Below are 22,754 nucleotides of genomic sequence, written 5' to 3' on the forward strand. Positions count from 1 at the left end.
GTTCTTTTTATGATAGTTTCGTAAAAATATAAAAGATTTGATGAATGATAATAAATTTTGCTTTGTATAAATCTTTGTGAAAAATAACAAATATATATATATAAATAATTGTACAAGGGCAGTGAAAAATACCCAAAGTAACAATGTAGAAATTGAAATTCACGGATAAAAAGTCACATATATGTACCTTTCAAGATTTAGAACATATCAAAATACGAAGATGAAGTATGATTGCCTATGTGATAAAATATGCACCCGAGACTAAACTGGTCTGACTATATTTTTTGTGTACTATCCACCAAAGTAATGCACATGTAAGGAGACCCCTTTCAGATACATGTGGCCAGCCATGACATTTTCAGGCTTATGGCGGTAAACGTCATAATGAGAAAACGTCGATGTTAAGTCATGTAACGTAATCATGGCACTTGTTATATATTGTGTGTCCAATTATATCATGCGGTAAAATAAAGTTTTATTTTTTTATGACTTGAGAAAATTTGAATTTTATATTAAGATATACAAAACAAATAGATCTTTTACGTAAAATTAATAATTTAGGTTAAAATCCCGTGTAGTATCACGTTCTGAATTCACACAATTTATCTTTTAGATTTCATTGCGTAATTCACTTTGAAGTTTCTCCTGAATCATTAATATGTTTTCGATTATACAAAATGGTTGTAATTATATCACCATTGCAAGATATTATTTAGAAAAATAAAGTACCGAAAAATTATAACTTTACCGAAACAGATGTGCAGCATGTACACCAATTTTTTGGAGTAAATCTCATTGTTTCACATTGTAAGCGAAAATATGAACATATAGATCGTTGGTTTTCCTGTTTGAATGGTTTTACACTAGTCATTTTTGGGGCCCTTTATAGCTTGCTGTTCGGTGTGAGCCAAGGCTCCGCGTTGAAGGCCGTAATTTGACCTATAATGGTTTACTTTTACAAATTGTGACTTTGTTGGAGAGTTGTCTCATTGGCACTCATACCACATCTTCTTATATCTATATGTATTGACATACAACGGTACATGTAAATTAAGTATGATAAACCTGTCCATTAGGACCCCAACAGTGTCTCATCCCATGTTTATTCCTAGTTTTTTTTATGTTTGACTGTCTGAGAACTACATAGACAAGATGTATGTGTTGTTGAAAGTTTTTTGGCATCCCTTTCACCTACATGTCCTAATATCATTGGTCATGCTGTTTGATTTTCATCTTACTCTGCATTAACAGGTCTTTGATTTAATCACTTTGTCAGGATACATGTACAATATGTATTCACAATGAGATAATATATGAACATTAGAAAGCATATTAAATAATACACAGCTCCTTTATGGTTTAATATATATCTTGGTATTCACTTTCTTAGCATTAATGTAGTTTTCCTTACAATTAGACGAAAGAAAGAAAAAAGTTTAAGTCCTTATGATTTTGATTGGAGATTCCGGTACATTGTTGCTATGGCAACCGAATTAAAATTCTTCAGTTATTTAGTTACTATAGCTACAATTACATCTTACTTACCTGAATCGCTCACCTGTATTTCAGAGGAGAAGATTTTTAAATGTTAGCAAACTTAATGAACAAATTGTGTAAAATTGTCTTTAAACAATTTTACCCCATGTCACATTTGCTCTAAAAGGTTTAGTTTTTGAGATATAAGCCAATAAAATGCTCCGCAGGGCGCAGCTTGATACGACCGCAGAGGTCGAACCCTGAACAGTTGGGGCAAGTATGGACACAACATTCAAGCTTGATACAGCTCTGAATTTGGATTGTGATTAAATATTTGACACAGCATAGGTTTCTGACACAGAATGAATGTGGTCTAAGAATTTAAAAATTTTAAATTTGACATTCATCTATTATGGTCCAATATCCAAAATCTAAATACATGGTTAGATTCAGCATATCACAAAACCCCAAGAATTCAATTTTTAATGAAATCAAACAAAGTTTAATTTTGGACCCTTTTGACCTCAATGTGGACAAAGTTGATAATGGGGCCCAAAAATCAAAAATCTAAATACATGGTTAGATTCAGCATATCAAAGAACCCCATATATTCAATTTTTGTTGAAATCAAACAAAGTTTAATTTTGGACCCCGATTTGGACCAACTTGAAAACTGGGCCCATAATTAAAAATCTAAATACCGGTACATGTTTAGATTCAGCATATCAAAGAACCCTAAGAATTCAATTTTTGTTAAAATCAAATTAAGTTTAATTTTGGACCCTTTGGACCTTAATGTAGACCAATTTGAAAACTGAACCTAAAATTAAGAATCTAAATACACGGTTAGATTCGGCATATCAAAGAACCCCAATAATTCAATTTTTGATGAAATCAAACAAAGTTTAATTTGGGACCCTTTGGACCTCAATGTGGACCAATTTAAAAACGGGGCCCAAAATCCAAAAACTTAATACACAGTTAGAATCAGCATATTAAAGAACCCCAAGAATTCAAGAATAAAACCCCATTGAAATTGGTCAAGAAATAAGCAATTTATACTGTGCAATTGAATATTTCTTGCTATTGCGCAATACTGTACAATTGACAATTTCTTGCTATTGCGCAATATTGTGCTATTGGATATTTCTTGCTACAGCACAATACTGTGCAATTGAAGATGTCTTGCTATTGCGCAATACTGTGCAATTGAAGATTTCTTGCTATTGTGCAATACTGTGCAATTGAAAATTTCTTGCTATTGCACAATACTTATTATATAATAATTTACACATCCTGTTTGGTGTGTATCTCCTACCATATCATTATTATTTGCTTTTAAATATAAAACAGAAATAACCAACTTAAAATGGAAAATTTTAAAAGAAAAAAAAAAGGAAAAAAAAGAAAAAAAAGGAAAAAAAAAAAATCCCCCTCCTCAAATTTTTTGAACCCCCTTATGATTCATCACCCCCAAACTCAATCCCAGCCTTCCCTTTGTGGTTTGGTACCTTGCAGTACAATTTCAGAGAGATCCATACACTTGAACACAAGTTATTGTCATGAAACTAGAAAAATGCTTATTTTTTGCCCCTTTTTGGCCCCTTATTCCTAAACGTTTTGGGCAATTACCCCCAAACTCATTCCAGCTTTCCCATTGTGATATGGAACCTTGTAGTACAATTTCAGAAAGATCCATACACTTACACACAAGTTATTATCATGAAACTAGAAAAATGCTTGTTTTTTGCCCCTTTTTTGGCCCCTAATTCCTAATATTTTGAGGCAATTACCCCCAAAATCAATCCCAGCATTCCCTGTGTGATATGGAACCTTGTGGTACAATTTCAGAGAGATCCATACACTTGAACACAAGTTATTGTCTGGAAACTAGAAAAATGCTTTTTTTTGCCCCTTTTTGGCCCCTTATTCCTAAACGTTTTGGGCAATTACCCCCAAACTCAATTCCAGCTTTCCCATTGTGATATGGAACCTTGTAGTACAATTTCAGAAAGATCCATACACTTACACACAAGTTATTGTCATGAAACTAGAAAAATGCTTGTTTTTTGCCCCTTTTTTGGCCCCTAATTCCTAATATTTTAAGGCAATTATCCCCAAAATCAATCCCAGCATTCCCTGTGTGATATGGAACCTTGTGGTACAATTTCAGAGAGATCCATACACTAACACACAAGTTATGTCTGGAAGTTACAAAAATGCTTATTTTTGGCTCCTTTTTGGCCCCCAATTCCTTAACTGTTGGTACCATAACCCCCAAAATCAATCCCAACCTTCCTTCTGTGGTATTGAACCTTATGGTAAAATTTCATAGAGATCCATTCACTTAAAATAAAGTTAGAGTGCGAAAACCAATGTGTCTTCAGACGTCGCAGGACGACGCCGACGACGACGCCAACGTCATACCAATATACGCTGCAAAAAGGTCGTATAAAAACTGCATTTGACCCTTATGTTCTATTTTTAGCCATGGCGGCCATGTTTGTCGATGAATACAAATTTCGAATACAGTTTATAAACAAGATACCCTAAGGAACATTTAGTTAAAGTTTGAAGGTAATTGGCCCAGTAGTTTCAGAGGAGAAGATTTTTAAATGTTAGCAAACTTGATGAACAAATTGTGTAAAATTGTCTTTAAAGGGCAATAACTCTTTAAGGGGTCAATTGACAATTATGGTCATATTAAATTTTTGTAGATCTTACTTTGCTGAACATTATTGCTGCTTACAGTTTATATATATCTATAATAATATTCAAAATAATAACAAAAAACTGCAATATTTTGTTAAAACTACCAATTCGGTGGCAGCAACCCAACAATAGGTTGATCGATTAGTCTGATAATTATAGGGCCGATAGATCTTGACCAATTAAACAATTTTACCCTTTGTCACATTTGCTCTAAAAGGTTTAGTTTTTGAGATATAAGCCAAAAACTGCATTTGACCCCTATGTTCTATTTTTAGCCATGGCGGCCATGTTTGTCGATGGATCAAAACTTCGGATACAATTTATAAACTAGATACCCTAAGGAACATTTAGTTAAAGTTTGAAGGTATTTGGCCCAGTAGTTTCAGAGGAGAAGATTTTTGAAATAGTTTATGACGACAGACGACGACGACGGACGCCAAGTGATGGCATAAGCTCACATGGGCCCCTTTGGGCCCCGTTGAGCTAAAAAGACTTGAAACATCCCCCCCCCCAAAAAAAAACCAAAAAAAACAAACTTATATGACATAGCAACTATAATACATGAACATAAATGTGAATAAAATGCTCCGCTGGGGCGCAGCTTGATACGACCGCAGAGGTCGAACCCTGTACAGTTGGGGCAAGTATGGACACAACATTCAAGCTTGATACAGCACTGAATTTGGATTGTAATTAAATATTTGACACAGCATAGGTTTCTCACACAGAATGAAAGTGGTCTAAGAACTTAAAATTTTTTAAGTTACCTGTTCAAACCATATTATTATTATTTGCTTTTATATATAAATCAGAAATAACCAATTTAAAATGGAAAATTTTAAAGAAAAAAAAAGGAAAAAAAAATCCCCCCCACCCCCAAATTTTTTGAACCCCCTTATGATTCATCACCCCAAACTCAATCCCAGCTTTCCCTTTGTGGTATGGTACCTTGCAGTACAATTTCAGAGAGATCCATACACTTGAACACAAGTTATTGTCATGAAACTAGAAAAATGCTTATTTTTTGCCCCTTTTTGGCCCCTTATTCCTAAACGTTTTGGGCAATTACCCCCAAACTCAATTCCAGCTTTCCCTTTGTGGTATGGAACCTTGCAGTACAATTTCATAAAGATCCATACACTTACACATAAGTTATTGTCCTGAAACTAGAAAAATGCTTGTTTTTTTGCCCCTTTTATGGCCCCTAATTACTAAAATTTTGAGGGAATTACCCCCCAAAATCAATCCCAGCCTTCCCTTTGTGGTATGGTACCTTGCAGTACAATTTCAGAGAGATCCATACATTATTTGAACACGAGTTATTGTCTGGAAACTAGAAAAATGCTTATTTTTGGCCCCTTTTTGGCCCCTAATTCCTAAAATTTGGAGGCAATTACCCCCAAAATCAATCCCAGCATTCCCTTTGTGATATGGAACCTTGTGGTACAATGTCAGAGAGATCCATACACTTACACACAAGTTATGTCTGGAAGTTACAAAAATGCTTATTTTTGGCCCCTTTTTTACCCCTAATTCCTTAACTGTGGGTACCATAACCCCCAAAATCAATCCCCACCTTCCTTTTGTGGTATTGAACCTTATGGTAAAATTTCATTGAGATCCATTCACTTAAACTAAAGTTAGAGTGCGAAAACTAATGTGTCTTCGGAAGATGACGACGACGCCAACGTCATACCAATATACGACCACAAAAATTTTTTTGCGGTCGCATAAAAATTGTGGAAAAAAATGAAAACTTTTAATAAAATCGAAGCTAACAAAAATGATCATAATTTTGGTATTTTGAAGAACCTAGCAAAATAACTTGTCAAGGTGTTTTGAATCTATATGTATACATGATAAAAATAAAATGCTCTGCTGGGGCACAGCTTGATATGACCGCAGAGGTCGAACCCTGAACAGTTGGGGCAAGTATGGACACAACATTCAAGCTTGATACAGCACTGAATTTGGATTGTAATTAAATATTTGACACAGCATAGGTTTCTCACACAGAATGAAAGTGGTCTAAGAACTTAAAAATTTTCAATTTACCTATCCAAACCATATCATTATTATTTGCTTTTATATATAAATCAGAAATAACCAATTTAAAATGGAAAATTCTGAAGAAAAAAAAGGAAAAAAAAATCCCTCCCCCCAATTTTTTGAATCCCCTTATGATTCATCACCCCAAACTCAATCCCAGCCTTCCCTTTGTGGTATGGTACCTTGCAGTACAATTTCAGAGAGATCCATACACTAACACACAAGTTATGTCTGGAAGTTACAAAAATGCTTATTTTTGGCTCCTTTTTGGCCCCCAATTCCTTAACTGTTGGTACCATAACCCCCAAAATCAATCCCAACCTTCCTTCTGTGGTATTGAACCTTATGGTAAAATTTCATAGAGATCCATTCACTTAAAATAAAGTTAGAGTGCGAAAACCAATGTGTCTTCAGACGTCGCAGGACGACGCCGACGACGACGCCAACGTCATACCAATATACGCTGCAAAAAGGTCGTATAAAAACTGCATTTGACCCTTATGTTCTATTTTTAGCCATGGCGGCCATGTTTGTCGATGAATACAAATTTCGAATACAGTTTATAAACAAGATACCCTAAGGAACATTTAGTTAAAGTTTGAAGGTAATTGGCCCAGTAGTTTCAGAGGAGAAGATTTTTAAATGTTAGCAAACTTGATGAACAAATTGTGTAAAATTGTCTTTAAAGGGCAATAACTCTTTAAGGGGTCAATTGACAATTATGGTCATATTAAATTTTTGTAGATCTTACTTTGCTGAACATTATTGCTGCTTACAGTTTATATATATCTATAATAATATTCAAAATAATAACAAATAAAATGCTCCGCTGGGGCGCAGCTTGATACGACCGCAGAGGTCAAACCCTGAACAGTTGGGGCAAGTATGGACACAACATTCAAGCTTGATACAGCACTGAATTTGGATTGTAATTAAATATTTGACACAGCATAGGTTTCTGACACAGAATGAAAGTGGTCTAAGAACTTATAATTTTTTAATTTACCTATTCATACATGTGATGGACTGTGAAACTCAGATCAGGAGATTGGGAAATTTTGGTCAGGAGATTAGGACTCAGATCAGGAGGTTTTTAATCGACATAAATTTTGTCGTAAATGTAACCGTGTGCTGTAAAAATGGTCTTTTAAAGTGTGTTTTCTTCAACTTTCCATCCAATTTATTATGTTTATAGTACCCTTGTACTTATAAAGTTTCTCCATCTTTATATTTTACATGTTCAATCTAACATTTTTTTTTTTCAGTATGTTCTTTAAATTTTTTACTTCATATTCTATAAAACATTTATTGCAACCAGAACATTTGTTTAACTATCTGCAAATAGCTTATGTTTGCATACTCAGAAAATCATTCTAACTGTAAAACAAGGGTCATAGTTATTATATAAATTTCAAATTAAGCCTTGAAAGGAAGTATAGAATCCTCAAATAATTTTCAAATTATTATTTTTTTATTTGTCCTAAGACATTTAAAATCATTTATTTACCATCCTTTTATGATTATTTGTTCAATTTATATTTTATTTATATTCTTTTAAAAATTTTCATTATTAAAAGGAAAGTAACTTAAAACAGGATAAATCAAGGGAAGTAACCCAATAAATACACAGTTTTTGTTACACAACGGCAGTTAGCCTGAGGTAAAAAATCATTGATTACCAGTATGTTTGACACCCAAGCTGACAAGTGAAGCCATATAATTATGCATGTTAATTGATTTACAGGTAAAATATAACTTCAGGTAATGTGAGTTACACAAGATGCCTGAGATGATATGTTGGGCAGAAATTTTTCATTCATGAAAAATTTCATACACGGGATTATAATTTTCCTCTTCAACCGGAGGTCAGGAGGAGACTCCTGAAAACAGGATTATTGTACACCTGTCGGGAGGTTCACATGTATGCTATTCAAACCATATCATTATTATTTGCTTTTATATATAAATCAGAAATAACCAATTTAAAATGGAAAATTTTAAAGGAAAAAAATGAAAAAAAAATCCCCCCCCCCAAATTTTTTGAACCCCCTTATGATTCATCGCCCCCACACTCAATCCCAGCTTTCCCTTTGTGGTATGGTACCTTGCAGTACAATTTTAGAGAGATCCATTCACTTGAACACAAGTTATTGTCTGGAAACTAGAAAAATGCTTGTTTTTTTGTCCCTTTTTGGCCCCTAATTCCTAAACGTTTAGGGCAATTACCCCCAAACTCCAACCCAGCTTTCCCTTTGTGATATGGAACCTTGCAGTACAATTTCATAAAGATCCATACACTTACAAACAAGTTATTGTCCTGAAACTAGAAAAATGCTTGTTTTTTGCCCCTTTTTGGCCCCTAATTCCCAAAATTTGGAGGAAATTACCCCAAAAAATCAATCCCAGTATTCCCTTTGTGATATGGAACCTTGTGATACAATGTCAGAGAGATCCATACACTTACACACAAGTTATTGTCATGAAACTAGAAAAATGCTTGTTTTTTGCCCCTTTTTGGCCCCTAATTCCTAAAATTTGGAGGCAATTACCCCCAAAATCAATCCCAGCATTCCCTTTGTGATATGGAACCTTGTGGTACAATGTCAGAGAGATCCATATACTTACACACAAGTTATGTCTGGAAGTTACAAAATTGCTTATTTTTGGCCCCTTTTTGGCCCCTAATTCCTTAACTGTTAGTACCATAACCCCCAAAATCAATCCCCACCTTCCTTTTGTCGTATTGAACCTTATGGTAAAATTTCATTGAGATCCATTCACTTAAACTAAAGTTAGAGTGCGAAAACTAATGTGTATTCGGACGACGACGACGACGACAACGACGACGACGACGACGACGACGACGCCAACGTCATACCAATATACGACCACAAAAATTTTTTTGCGGTCGTATAAAAAGTGAGTGCAAATAGGCAGAAAACAGCAGTAAAAACTAGTGAAATTGTCACAAGACAACTGACAAAGACACCCCCAAATGTGTATAGATATGTCATGATTTGCTATCCAAACAATTCCAATATTGTGATTGAAAAATTTGTAAGGAGTTCCGCGGATCCCTGTGTCTGGCCTACGATTGCTGCTGTCAGTGTAAAAGTGTAATATTGACTTAAAAAGTGAGTCCATTTATTAGTAAAATACAGAATGTTAAAAAAGATTCAAACTTTCTCTTTAGATGCTATTTCTTGGTCTTGAAGATTAGCTTCTGTTCAAGTTTCATAACAATCCATGAAGGTTAACAAACTTATCATGTCAAAAAAAATTTAATCCCAGACTGTCAGTAAATGTTAACTGTAAAAAAGTCCATCTATCAGAAAAATAGTGAAAATAACAATATATTTTCAAAACTGTGCTTCAGACATTATCTCTTAATCATAAAAAAGTTTCATAAAATTCTATGAAGGTTTGACAATGTATTTGATGTCTAACAAACTTTAACCTTTGTTAAATGTTAAAAAAAACTAAGTCCATTTATCAGTAAAATATGGAAGAATGAAAATAAATATTTTCAAAATTTTGCGCTGGATACTGTATTTTGGTCATAAACAATCTTCTGTCCAAATTTCATCTAATTCCCTGTAGGTTTGACAAAGTTATTGATGTCCAAAAAAACTTTTAACCACAGACTGAACCTAAATGTTGACGACTCCGCCGCTGACAACGGATCGCTATGTCTCACCTTCGAGAGGTAAATTTCGCAGGCTTCACAAAAATAGAATACAAGAGGCACAATGGCATTTTGTAAGAAAATTTCTATGAAAGTTTCATTGAAAGAAATAGCCAGCATAAACATAAAAATAAGGAGATGTGGTATGATTGCAAATGAGACAACTATCCATCAAAGTTCAAATGAAGTGGATGTAAGCAATTATAGGCAACTGTCTGTTTTGCAGATATGGCAATCTCCATGTTTTGATATGGCAATCTCCATGTTTTGATATGGCAATCTCCATGTTTTGGTATGGCCATCCCCAAATATCATCATTTGGACACAAAAATAAAATAGAAGGTATACAATACCAGAAAACAAGATTCTCTGAACATATCATTGAAATTCAGTCCCTGGTTGAGAAAGGTTAGCACATACAAAATGTGAATTGACAAACAGACACACAGAAGAATGGAGTATAATAATGAACAAGTTATAAAATGTAATTTAAAGAATTTAATGCTTTTTGTTGTTGTTTATAATAAATAAGGTTGTAAAAAAAATAAGGTATAAAGTTGTGATAGGAAATAGATGTGATAGGACCATGCAATATAAAGTTGTAGTGAAAGGATATATGATGGAAATTAAGTATGACCATTTTGTATTCTTTTTATTGCCAAGGATACCAGTACTGTAAACTTATTCAAGCTTCTTGACTGAAATAAATGAGTTGGTTTCATTCATACAAAATTTCATCCACAGAAAGCATGCACTTCAGAACAACTTCAAATTCAGCAATAATAAACTTTATTAGATTTCAAACCAAGGAATGAACAATTTTGTTCCACTGTATCTTTTTTTAGCTCCATTATAACTTGAATGAGTAATTGTAGTGTTTCTTAATTTCCCTAAACCGTTGCCTTTTATTGAGACTGGTGATATGACATGACTGTCAGAAATCTCATTACATTTGGAAATGAAACAATAATTTTGTCAATATGGAGAAAACAAATTTGATCAGATCCACAATCAGTAACAAGAGACTTAGTAAATGCTTTATGGTTTACAGCTGAATGTAATGAGTATTTTCTCAGAATATAACTGCCATCAGAGAAATGTGAATGAAAGCCATTCATGATCAAACTTCCATTTGTTGATATTGGATAACACATAATTGTCTGGATGGTGTCTTTATTTTGGTCTATTTGAAATATGCCCTTCATTTTCTTTTATTCATATTTTATCTCTAAAAAATGCAAGGCATTCATACAATTGAACTTTGAATTGAAGATCACATTTTTCTTTCAATGCAGCATGTGTTTCAATCATTTTAAAATAATCATTTATTACAACAAAGAATTTTCCTGCTTATAGTACTTGTTTTTATTTTTTTTTTATTTTTTTATGTGAATGAAAATAAAAAAAAGACAAGAAAGATTTTGGTACTTTTCACACAGTATGACCCAAAACAACAACCAGCAACATATTTCACTAAAAGCCAGTCCATTCCATCCATTAGAAAAACTTGGTAAAACCTTTAAACAGGAAGCAATCAAGACTTCTACAAATATCTGGTCAATGAATACTTAATTTGTGTGATCTTACTTAGCATCATCTCCAGATTCCAATTTATTATTTTTGCCCAAAGATAATTTTCCTTAGTTCTCTTAATTCAGTCGAATTGTCATCAGGCAAAAATATGTCAGATATAAATGATACTTTATCAACTGGCTAAGGAGTAGTTAAAAAGGCTTCAGAAAATGTGTGTTTATGACAGTTTTAGCTCTAGGTTAATTATAAATTCACATCAGGAACTTAGTCAAATTAGCTGGATAGTTTTTATTATCAGATGTGTATTGCTATTAAAATAGATAAAAATAGACAATTCCATTTTATCTACATACACAGGTTATAATGCCTTTCTCATAGGGATAGAACACATACATCTTAGTTTGACATCACTGATAAATTCTGCTCTATATTAACAAAACCATAAAACAAGTACATGAGCATCTAATTGGGGTGCAGGAAATAATTAGGGCACAGGGAGGTACATTAAAAATATAGTTTTGTATTTCTGCTAACATATCTTGATCTGTCTTATGCTATTATTCTACAGATATCAAACTTTAATCCTCTTAAAGGATGTTAAGGACCTTCTCCTAGTAATCACTACAGATCCACTTTGTCGAACCCGGCCAACAAAAATGGGAAATTTGTCATTTCATGACCTTTGATACCTTGTATGCAGTATGGGTTCTGCTCATTATTAAAGGCTGTATGGTGAACTATAGTTGCTAACCTACTACTTCAATTGGTATTTGGTGGAGAGTTATCTCATGCAATCATACAACATATTATTTGTAAAAAGGGTCTTTCAAGGGCAATAACTCCTAGAAGTAGTCTACTGATGATTTCTGGCATGTAACTTATTTGTAAATCTTGTCCTGCTGATCATTTTTGGAATTCATAGTTTCTCTATCTATTATAGTTTTCAAAATAATAGCCAAAATTGCAATAAGGTGAAAATTGTTATTGAAGGGCTATAACTCGTATGAGGAGTTGTCTGACAGTTTCGTCATGATAAATGTGAACCAATTGAAATGACAAAACCAGGGAATTGATTTATGCTAAAACAATAAACCATCATCAAATATGACATGCAGCATTCAACGAAAACCACATAAAGAATTTTTCTGAGTGCATAACCTTCCCCCTGACCTGAAACAGTTGTGTAACAGCTATAGAAATTATACAAGTCAGTAGGGAACGCCTAGACTCATCTGATCGACAAGAAGCACAAAAACAACTTACAAAAAGACTAAAGACACAGAGTACCAATCTTAGAGACAAGCAGTTACTGAACATTGTAGTTCAAAGCTCACTGCAACATACAAATAAATCATGTTTTACCAGACTTAAAATATCAATCAGTACTCATCTAATGTAATTAGTGTGGAGATGTCATAAACAGCCTGAGAAAAGCATGACCTTGTGCAATGCAATAAATTAAGTATCAGCATGATATAGGCCAATAAGTGTGCATAACTGTATAGCAATATATTTTAAGTTAAGTTTTTATCTATCGAAAAACAGAACAGTGTTAGAAAGTGTAGTATAGCTCCTTATGTATAACATAGAATGAATCATTTTTTTTTATCTGAAACTACTAGATATTTCTTACCCAATATTTATTCCATTAAATCATAATGAAACAAATGATCTTTTAATACAGCTTGAGTGTCCTGACTTTCTGTCAGAATATATTTGTCCTAACTTTTTGTCAGAATATATTTGTCCTGACTTTTTGTCAGAATATATTTGTCCTGACTTTCTGTCAGGATATATTTGTCCTGACTTTCTGTCAGAATATATTTGTCCTAACTTTTTGTCAGAATATATTTGTCCTGACTTTTTGTCAGAATATATTTGTCCTGACTTTCTGTCAGGATATATTTGTCCTGACTTTCTGTCAGAATATATTTGTCCTGACTTTTTGTCAGAATATATTTGTCCTGACTTTTTGTCAGAATATATTTGTCCTGACTTTTTGTCAAAATATATTTGTCCTGACTTTTTGTCAGAATATATTTGTTTAACTTTTCTTTTCATAAGTTGATCAGCACTAATAAAAATTACTCAAATAATAAGTTAACACAAGTATTCTAGTAGAACTTGACTTGCTAAAAGAGATAAAAAAAATTGTGTTCTCTCAAATATTGAATTGTTACTTAATGATTAAATAAAAACGATTTTAGAAGAAGGATCCATAGGAGATAAATCAGATTAACTGACAAAGGATACCCTACTGACCACTTCATTATGTTATTTATGTGAGAAATTCTATAGAGTAAACCATGTCTACAGGGATATGACAATTGACAAAAAATCCTTTAAAAAATTGATCAAGCAATTATTTGCAAGGTCAGAACTTGGTCAACAGAGTGTTAGAAATGATCTTGTGAATACTTGACAATATAGTTTACTCCTACTTAAATTTACATCATGCATTTTAATTCAGAAGACCTCCAAGTGCAGAAAGTTCAAGGAAGGTATTCTCATAAAATCAAAATCTTCACAATTTTAGCTAAGTTCTTTTATCTTTAAACATCCAAGTCTAGATTTACTCAGTTATATATAAGAAACAGAATAATGAAAGCTGACTTCACCAAATAACCATAAAACCAATCCCAGTACAACCAAAGGTGGCTATAACTTCTTAAAATCAACCATAGTTGGCTATAAACAAGCAATACATCTTCACAAGTTCTTCTCAAAACTATCAAATTAATAATTCCGTCTGTTTCAAAATTTATACCATAAACAAACCTACTGCAGTTGTTCATAAATAAATAAAAAACATATCTTTATAATACTCATGCATCCAATCACAGCACTCCAAAATTGCCTTTCTTCACATGGGAACACAAAAGGGCAACCTAAAGCCAGGAAAATTAAAATACTACTACTTTCCCTAGAATCTACACCAAGTTTGTACAGGAAGTTTCATTACTGTACCCTATTTTCTAACATTTTGAAGTCTTTTCTTTTCCATTAAATATTTACAAACAAATAGTTACATATCATGATACAAACTCCCCGACTTTCTCCTGATGGCCTAATTCTAAGAGCAGAAATTAATTAAAACTTAGAAAAGTCCAGCAGATACATTTTTATGAATTCATGTAAAACTGAAATAATTTTTCAATATCATGCAGACTTGCTGCTTTATCTTACCGAGGTATAGTGGTGTACATATAAATTTAAATTCAGACATATTTATGACTATTTTCTATGATACCAAGTCTTTTGATCTGTTAAATAATATTTCCTGATAAATAAAATGAATAAACCCAGTAAATAAAGAAGTAATTTTAAAACAAATTTTAACTATTGGTAGTTAAATTAATATACTTATATTATATAGGAATTTGAAAGATTAATTTGAAATAAAATATGAAAGTTACAATCCATACTGATAGTTTTACAATTTTGAGAAACATTTTAATTACATTTTTATATCATTTATTTGATAAAATAATCTGGAAGATTGTTTAGTTTCAGGTTTCCCGTCAGCAAAATGTTGTTTAACAGAAAAATTTGTAAGCCTGACTAATCCTTAAACAGCCACTGACAAAAATCAGACAATTGAGTGTCAAGCATAAGTAATATTATCTCACAATAAATTGTTCAGCAGACATTTTTTCTCTTATTTATTAGAGGTTTCAGATTACAGGAAATTAATCAGTGTAGTCAAGGGAAATTTCAATTTACAATATCATTCTTCATTCATGAGTTATTCAACCTGCAGGGATTATTTCCCTACCACAAGTTAACATTTCTGCTGGCGCTATTCAACCTCCAGGGACTATTTCCATGCAGTGATTCTAGCTTTCTGGGGTTATTCAACCTGCAGGGATTTTTTTCCTACCGCAATTTAACATTTCTGGAGCTATTGAACCTCTAGGGACTATTTCCATGCAGAATGTCAATTTTTCTGGGGCTATACAACTTGCAGGGATTAATTCCATGCAGTAAGTCTAGCTTTCTGGGGGTATTCAATAATTCAACCTGCAGGGACTGTTCCATGCAGTAAGTCAAGCTTTCTGGGGGTATTCAACCTGCAGGGATTATTTCAATGCAGTGAGTCTAGCTTTCTGGGGGTATTCAACCTGAAAGGACGATTTCCATGCATTGAGTCAAGCTTTTTTGGGTTATTCAACCTACAGGAACTAATTCCATGCAATGAGTCTAGATTTCTGGGAGTATTCAACCTACAGGGACTATTTCAATGCAGTGAGTCCAGCTTTCTGGGGGTATTTAACCTGCAGGGACTATTTGCATGCAGTGAGTCCAGCTTTCTGGGGGGGTATTTAACCTGCAGGGACTATTTTCATGCAGTGAGTCCAGCTTTCCTGGAGGGGGGGGGGAGTAATTCAACCTGCAGGGACTATTTTCATGCAGTGAGTCAAAGCTTTTTGGCTATAGTGACTTAATTCAATACAGTACATGGCAATTAAAAATCTATTTCAGTTGTGTTAAATAAACTGAAACTACTGTTTGTTAATCAGACAAATGTTCATAAAGCAAATGTGTGGTATCCTCTGCTTTTACTCTACTGGGTTATTTTACAAATAAAAAGTCATATAGTGTAAAGAGTTGACATGAAGGCTAATGTCATGTTCTGCTGATGATAACTTGTTTACAAAGACCTGTCCTCACAGATAAATGTTGTTTATATCCAATGATATGATTGATTTCTACTTTACATGATTGTCCAGGATATTATAACATATACACTATGGCTTTGTCTTATTAAATGCTGATATATTGTTTTTCTGTCATCCTGATCAGAACACATTCAATAATCCTCTGAAATGTTTGATACAGGTGAACAACTCAGGGTGAACATTCACACTGGAGGTAATATTATCATTTCCAAGGTGAACATCTCAGGGTGAACATTCACACTGGAGGTAATATTATCATTTCCAAGGTGAACATCTCAGTGTGAACATTCACACTGGAGGTAATATTATCATTTCCAAGGTGAACATCTCAGGGTGAACATTCACACTGGAGGTAATATTATCAATTCCAAGGTGAACATCTCAGGGTGAACATTCACACTGGAGGTAATATTATCATTTCCAAGGTGAACATCTCGGGGTGAACATTCACACTGGAGGTAATATTATCATTTCCAAGGTGAACATCTCAGGGTGAACATTCACACTGGAGGTAATATTATCATTTCCAAGGTGAACATCTCAGGGTGAACATTCACACTGGAGGTAATATTATCATTTCCAAGGTGAACATCTCAGGGTGAACATTCACACTGGAGGTAATATTATCATTTCCAAGTAGTTATATATAAGGGTGTTTTTTCTACCTTTCTAACATTTAATGTATATCTTCTGTGATTTTCCTAAGTATTGCATTAAAAGTGTGCCTAGTTATTTCAGTATTGTATTACTAGGGCCATATTGGTAAAATTTAAACCTCTATTTCAAGCATGACTTGATAATATAATAAACAGTGCTGCATGCTATGGATAAAATAAAACTTCATTTTAATAAGCAGACTGCCAAACAAATGTTGGTTTTTTTCCAGTTCTCACATGGTTTGAATGTTCAGTGTAAATTGGTTAAAACTTTAATATTAAAGTAACAAAATAACATTTTATTTACTAATAAAATGCTTCGCTGGGCGCAGCTTGATACGACCGCAGAGGTCGAACCCTGAACAGTTGGGGCAAGTATGGACACAACATTCAAGCTTGATACAGCTCTGAATTTGGATTGTGATTAAATATTTGACACAGCATAGGTTTCTGACACAGAAAGAATGTGGTCTAAGAACTTCAATTTTTTTAATTTACCTATTATGGTCCAATGTCCAAAATCAAAATACATGGTTAGATTCAGCATATCAAAGAACCCCATATATTCAATTTTTGTTGAAATCAAACAAAGTTTAATTTTGGACCCCAACTTGGACAAACTTGAAAACTGGTCCCATAATCAAAAATCTAAACACATGTTTAGATTCAGCATATCAAAGTACCCGAAGAATTCAATTTTTGTTAAAATCAAACTAAGTTTAATTTTGGACCCTTTGGACCTTAATGTAGACAAATTTAAAAAACGGGACCCAAAATTAAAAATCTAAAAACACGGTTAGATTTGGCATATCAAAGAACCCCAATTATTCAATTTTTGATGAAATCAAACAAAGTTTAATTTTGGACCCTTTTGACCTCAATATGAACCAATTTGATAGCGGGCCCACAAATAAAAAATCTAAATACATGGTAAGATTCAGCATATCAAAGAACCCCATATATTCAATTTTTGTTGAAATCAAACAAAGTTTAATTTTGGACCCCAATTTGGACCAACTTGAAAACTGGGCCAAAAATCTAAAATCTAAATACATGTTTAGATTCAGCATATCAAAGAACCCCATATATTCAATTTTTGTTGAAATCAAACAAAGTTTAATTTTGGACCCCAACTTGGACCAACTTGAAAACTGGTCCCATAATTAAAAATCTAAACACATGTTTAGATTCAGCATATCAAAGAACCCCAAAAATTCAATTTTTGTTAAAATCAAACTAAGTTTAATTTTGGACCCTTTGGACCTTAATGAAGACCAATTTAAAAAACAGGACCCAAAATTAAAAATCTAAATACACAGTTAGATTTGGCATATCAAAGAACCCCAATAATTCAATTTTTTATGAAATCAAACAAAGTTTAATTTTGGACCCTTTTGACCTCAATATGAACCAATTTGATAGCAGGCCCACAAATAAAAAATCTAAATACATGGTAAGATTCAGCATATCAAAGAACCCCATATATTCAATTTTTGTTGAAATCAAACAAAGTTTAATTTTGGACCCCAATTTGGACCAACTTGAAAACTGGGCCAAAAATCTAAAATCTAAATACATGTTTAGATTTTGCATATCAAATAACCCCATATATTCAATTTTTGTTGAAATCAAACAAAGTTTAATTTTGGACCCCAACTTGGACCAACTTGAAAACTGGGCCCATAATCAAAAATCTAAACACATGTTTAGATTCAGCATATCAAAGAACCCCAAGAATTCAATTTTTGTTAAAATCAAATTAAGTTTAATTTTGGACCCTTTGGACCTTAATGTAGACCAATTTAAAAAACGGGACCCCAAATTAAAAATCTAAATACACGGTTAGATTCGGCATATCAAAGAACCCCAATAATTCAATTTTTGATGAAATCAAACAAAGTTAAATTTTGGACCCTTTGGACCTCAATGTGGACCAATTTAAAAACGGGGCCCAAAATCCAAAAACTTAATACACGGTTAGATTCAGCATATTAAAGAACCCCAAGAATTCAAGAATAAAACCCCATTGAAATTGATCAAGAAATAAGCAATTTATACGAAGTATCTTCTTTTGCACAACACTGTGCAATTGAATATTTCTTGCTATTGCGCAATACTGTACAATTGACAATTTCTTGCTATTGCGCAATATTGTGCTATTGGATATTTCTTGCTATTGCGCAATACTGTGCAATTGAAGATTTCTTGCTATTGCGCAATACTGTGCAATTGAAGATTTCTTGCTATTGTGCAATACTGTGCAATTGAAAATTTCTTGCTATTGCACAATACTTATTATATAATAATTTACACATCCTGTTTGGTGTGTATCTCCTACCATATCATTATTATTTGCTTTTAAATATAAATCAGAAATAATCAACTTAAAATGGAAAATTTTAAAAGAAAAAAAAAAGGAAAAAAAGAAAAAAAAAAAAAAAAAAAAATCTCCCCCCCCAAATTTTTTGAACCCCCTTATGATTCATCACCCCCAAACTCAATCCCAGCCTTCCCTTTGTGGTATGGTACCTTGCAGTACAATTTCAGAGAGATCCATACACTTGAACACAAGTTATTGTCTGGAAACTAGAAAAATGCTTATTTTTGGCCCCTTTTTGGCCCCAAATTCCTAAACGTTTCGGGCAATTACCCCCAAACTCAATTCCAGCTTTCCCTTTGTGATATGGAACCTTGTAGTACAATTTCAGAAATATCCAAACACTTACACACAAGTTATTGTCATGAAACTAGAAAAATGCTTGTTTTTTGCCCCTTTTTTGGCCCCTAATTCCTAAAATTTTGAGGCAATTACCCCCAAAATCAATTACAGCCTTCCCTTTGTGATATGGAACCTTGTGGTACAATGTCAGAGAGATCTATACACTTACACACAAGTTATTGTCTGAAAATTACAAAAATGCTTATTTTTGGCCCCTTTTTGGCCCCTAATTCCTTAACTGTTGGTACCATAACCCCCAAAATCAATCCCAACCTTCCTTTCGTGGTATTGAACCTTATGGTGAAATTTCATGGAGATCCATTCACTTAAACTAAAGTTAGAGTGCGAAAACCAATGTGTCTTCGGACGACGCCAGACGACGCCGGACGACGACGACGACGACGACGACGACGACGACGACGACGACGACGACGCCAACGTCATACCAATATACGACCAAAAAATTTTTAATTTTTGCGGTCGTATAAAAACTGCAATATTTTGTTAAAACTACCAATTCGGTGGCAGCAACCCAACAATAGGTTGATCGATTAGTCTGATAATTATAGGGCCGATAGATCTTGACCAATTAAACAATTTTACCCTTTGTCACATTTGCTCTAAAAGGTTTAGTTTTTGAGATATAAGCCAAAAACTGCATTTGACCCCTATGTTCTATTTTTAGCCATGGCGGCCATGTTTGTCGATGGATCAAAACTTCGGATACAATTTATAAACTAGATACCCTAAGGAACATTTAGTTAAAGTTTGAAGGTATTTGGCCCAGTAGTTTCAGAGGAGAAGATTTTTGAAATAGTTTATGACGACAGACGACGACGACGGACGCCAAGTGATGGCATAAGCTCACATGGGCCCCTTTGGGCCCCGTTGAGCTAAAAAGACTTGAAACATCCCCCCCCCAAAAAAAAAACCAAAAAAAACAAACTTATATGACATAGCAACTATAATACATGAACATAAATGTGAATAAAATGCTCCGCTGGGGCGCAGCTTGATACGACCGCAGAGGTCGAACCCTGTACAGTTGGGGCAAGTATGGACACAACATTCAAGCTTGATACAGCACTGAATTTGGATTGTAATTAAATATTTGACACAGCATAGGTTTCTCACACAGAATGAAAGTGGTCTAAGAACTTAAAATTTTTTAAGTTACCTGTTCAAACCATATTATTATTATTTGCTTTTATATATAAATCAGAAATAACCAATTTAAAATGGAAAATTTTAAAGAAAAAAAAAGGAAAAAAAAATCCCCCCCACCCCCAAATTTTTTGAACCCCCTTATGATTCATCACCCCAAACTCAATCCCAGCTTTCCCTTTGTGGTATGGTACCTTGCAGTACAATTTCAGAGAGATCCATACACTTGAACACAAGTTATTGTCATGAAACTAGAAAAATGCTTATTTTTTGCCCCTTTTTGGCCCCTTATTCCTAAACGTTTTGGGCAATTACCCCCAAACTCAATTCCAGCTTTCCCTTTGTGGTATGGAACCTTGCAGTACAATTTCATAAAGATCCATACACTTACACATAAGTTATTGTCCTGAAACTAGAAAAATGCTTGTTTTTTTGCCCCTTTTATGGCCCCTAATTACTAAAATTTTGAGGGAATTACCCCCCAAAATCAATCCCAGCCTTCCCTTTGTGGTATGGTACCTTGCAGTACAATTTCAGAGAGATCCATACATTATTTGAACACGAGTTATTGTCTGGAAACTAGAAAAATGCTTATTTTTGGCCCCTTTTTGGCCCCTAATTCCTAAAATTTGGAGGCAATTACCCCCAAAATCAATCCCAGCATTCCCTTTGTGATATGGAACCTTGTGGTACAATGTCAGAGAGATCCATACACTTACACACAAGTTATGTCTGGAAGTTACAAAAATGCTTATTTTTGGCCCCTTTTTTACCCCTAATTCCTTAACTGTGGGTACCATAACCCCCAAAATCAATCCCCACCTTCCTTTTGTGGTATTGAACCTTATGGTAAAATTTCATTGAGATCCATTCACTTAAACTAAAGTTAGAGTGCGAAAACTAATGTGTCTTCGGAAGATGACGACGACGCCAACGTCATACCAATATACGACCACAAAAATTTTTTTGCGGTCGCATAAAAATTGTGGAAAAAAATGAAAACTTTTAATAAAATCGAAGCTAACAAAAATGATCATAATTTTGGTATTTTGAAGAACCTAGCAAAATAACTTGTCAAGGTGTTTTGAATCTATATGTATACATGATAAAAATAAAATGCTCTGCTGGGGCACAGCTTGATACGACCGCAGAGGTCGAACCCTGAACAGTTGGGGCAAGTATGGACACAACATTCAAGCTTGATACAGCACTGAATTTGGATTGTAATTAAATATTTGACACAGCATAGGTTTCTCACACAGAATGAAAGTGGTCTAAGAACTTAAAAATTTTCAATTTACCTATCCAAACCATATCATTATTATTTGCTTTTATATATAAATCAGAAATAACCAATTTAAAATGGAAAATTCTGAAGAAAAAAAAGGAAAAAAAAATCCCTCCCCCCAATTTTTTGAATCCCCTTATGATTCATCACCCCAAACTCAATCCCAGCCTTCCCTTTGTGGTATGGTACCTTGCAGTACAATTTCAGAGAGATCCATACACTTGAACACAAGTTATTGTCTGGAAACTAGAAAAATGCTTGTTTTTTGGCCCCAAATTCCTAAACGTTTTGGGCAATTACCCACAAACTCAAACCCAGCTTTCCCTTTGTGATATGGAACCTTGCAGTACAACTTCATAAAGATCCATTCACTAACACACAAGTTATTGTCCTGAAACTAGATAAATGCTTGTTTTTTGCCCCTTTTTTGCCCCTAATTCCTAAAATTTAGAAGCAATTACCCCCAAAATCAATCCCAGCATTCCCTTTATGATATGGAACCTTGTGATACAATGTCAGAGAGATCCATAGACTTACACACAAGTTATTGTCATAAAACTAGAAGAATGCTAGTTTTTTGCCCCTTTTTGGCCCCTAATTCCTAAAATTTGGAGGCAATTACCCCCAAAATCAATCCCAGCATTCCCTTTGTAATATGGAACCTTGTGGTACAATGTCAGAGAGATCCATACACTTACACACAAGTTATGTCTGGAAGTTACAAAAATGCTTATTTTTGGCCCCTTTTTGGCCCTTAATTCCTTAACTGTTGGTACCATAACCCCCAAAATCA

The 22,754-nt window shown here is 33.8% G+C and overlaps 1 protein-coding gene and 2 long non-coding RNA genes across 3 annotated transcripts in view; 2 read left to right on the forward strand and 1 right to left on the reverse strand.

Annotated features, from left to right (window-relative positions):
* LOC127701332 (26S proteasome non-ATPase regulatory subunit 7-like) overlaps nucleotides 1–22,754 on the reverse strand; it is a 102,719-nt gene that overhangs the window by 40,788 nt on the left and 39,177 nt on the right. The gene's annotated exons all lie outside the window — the stretch shown is intronic.
* Nucleotides 6,977–22,043, forward strand: LOC127701389 (uncharacterized). Its single transcript, XR_007982005.1, has 2 exons — nucleotides 6,977–7,095; nucleotides 21,827–22,043. It is a non-coding gene; the product is annotated as an uncharacterized LOC127701389 (long non-coding RNA).
* On the forward strand, nucleotides 17,098–20,755 carry LOC127701401 (uncharacterized). Its single transcript, XR_007982016.1, has 2 exons — nucleotides 17,098–17,140; nucleotides 20,539–20,755. It is a non-coding gene; the product is annotated as an uncharacterized LOC127701401 (long non-coding RNA).

This window comes from Mytilus californianus, unplaced genomic scaffold (assembly GCF_021869535.1).
Source record: "Mytilus californianus isolate M0D057914Y unplaced genomic scaffold, xbMytCali1.0.p SCAF_5, whole genome shotgun sequence".
NCBI lineage: Eukaryota > Metazoa > Mollusca > Bivalvia > Mytilida > Mytilidae > Mytilus > Mytilus californianus.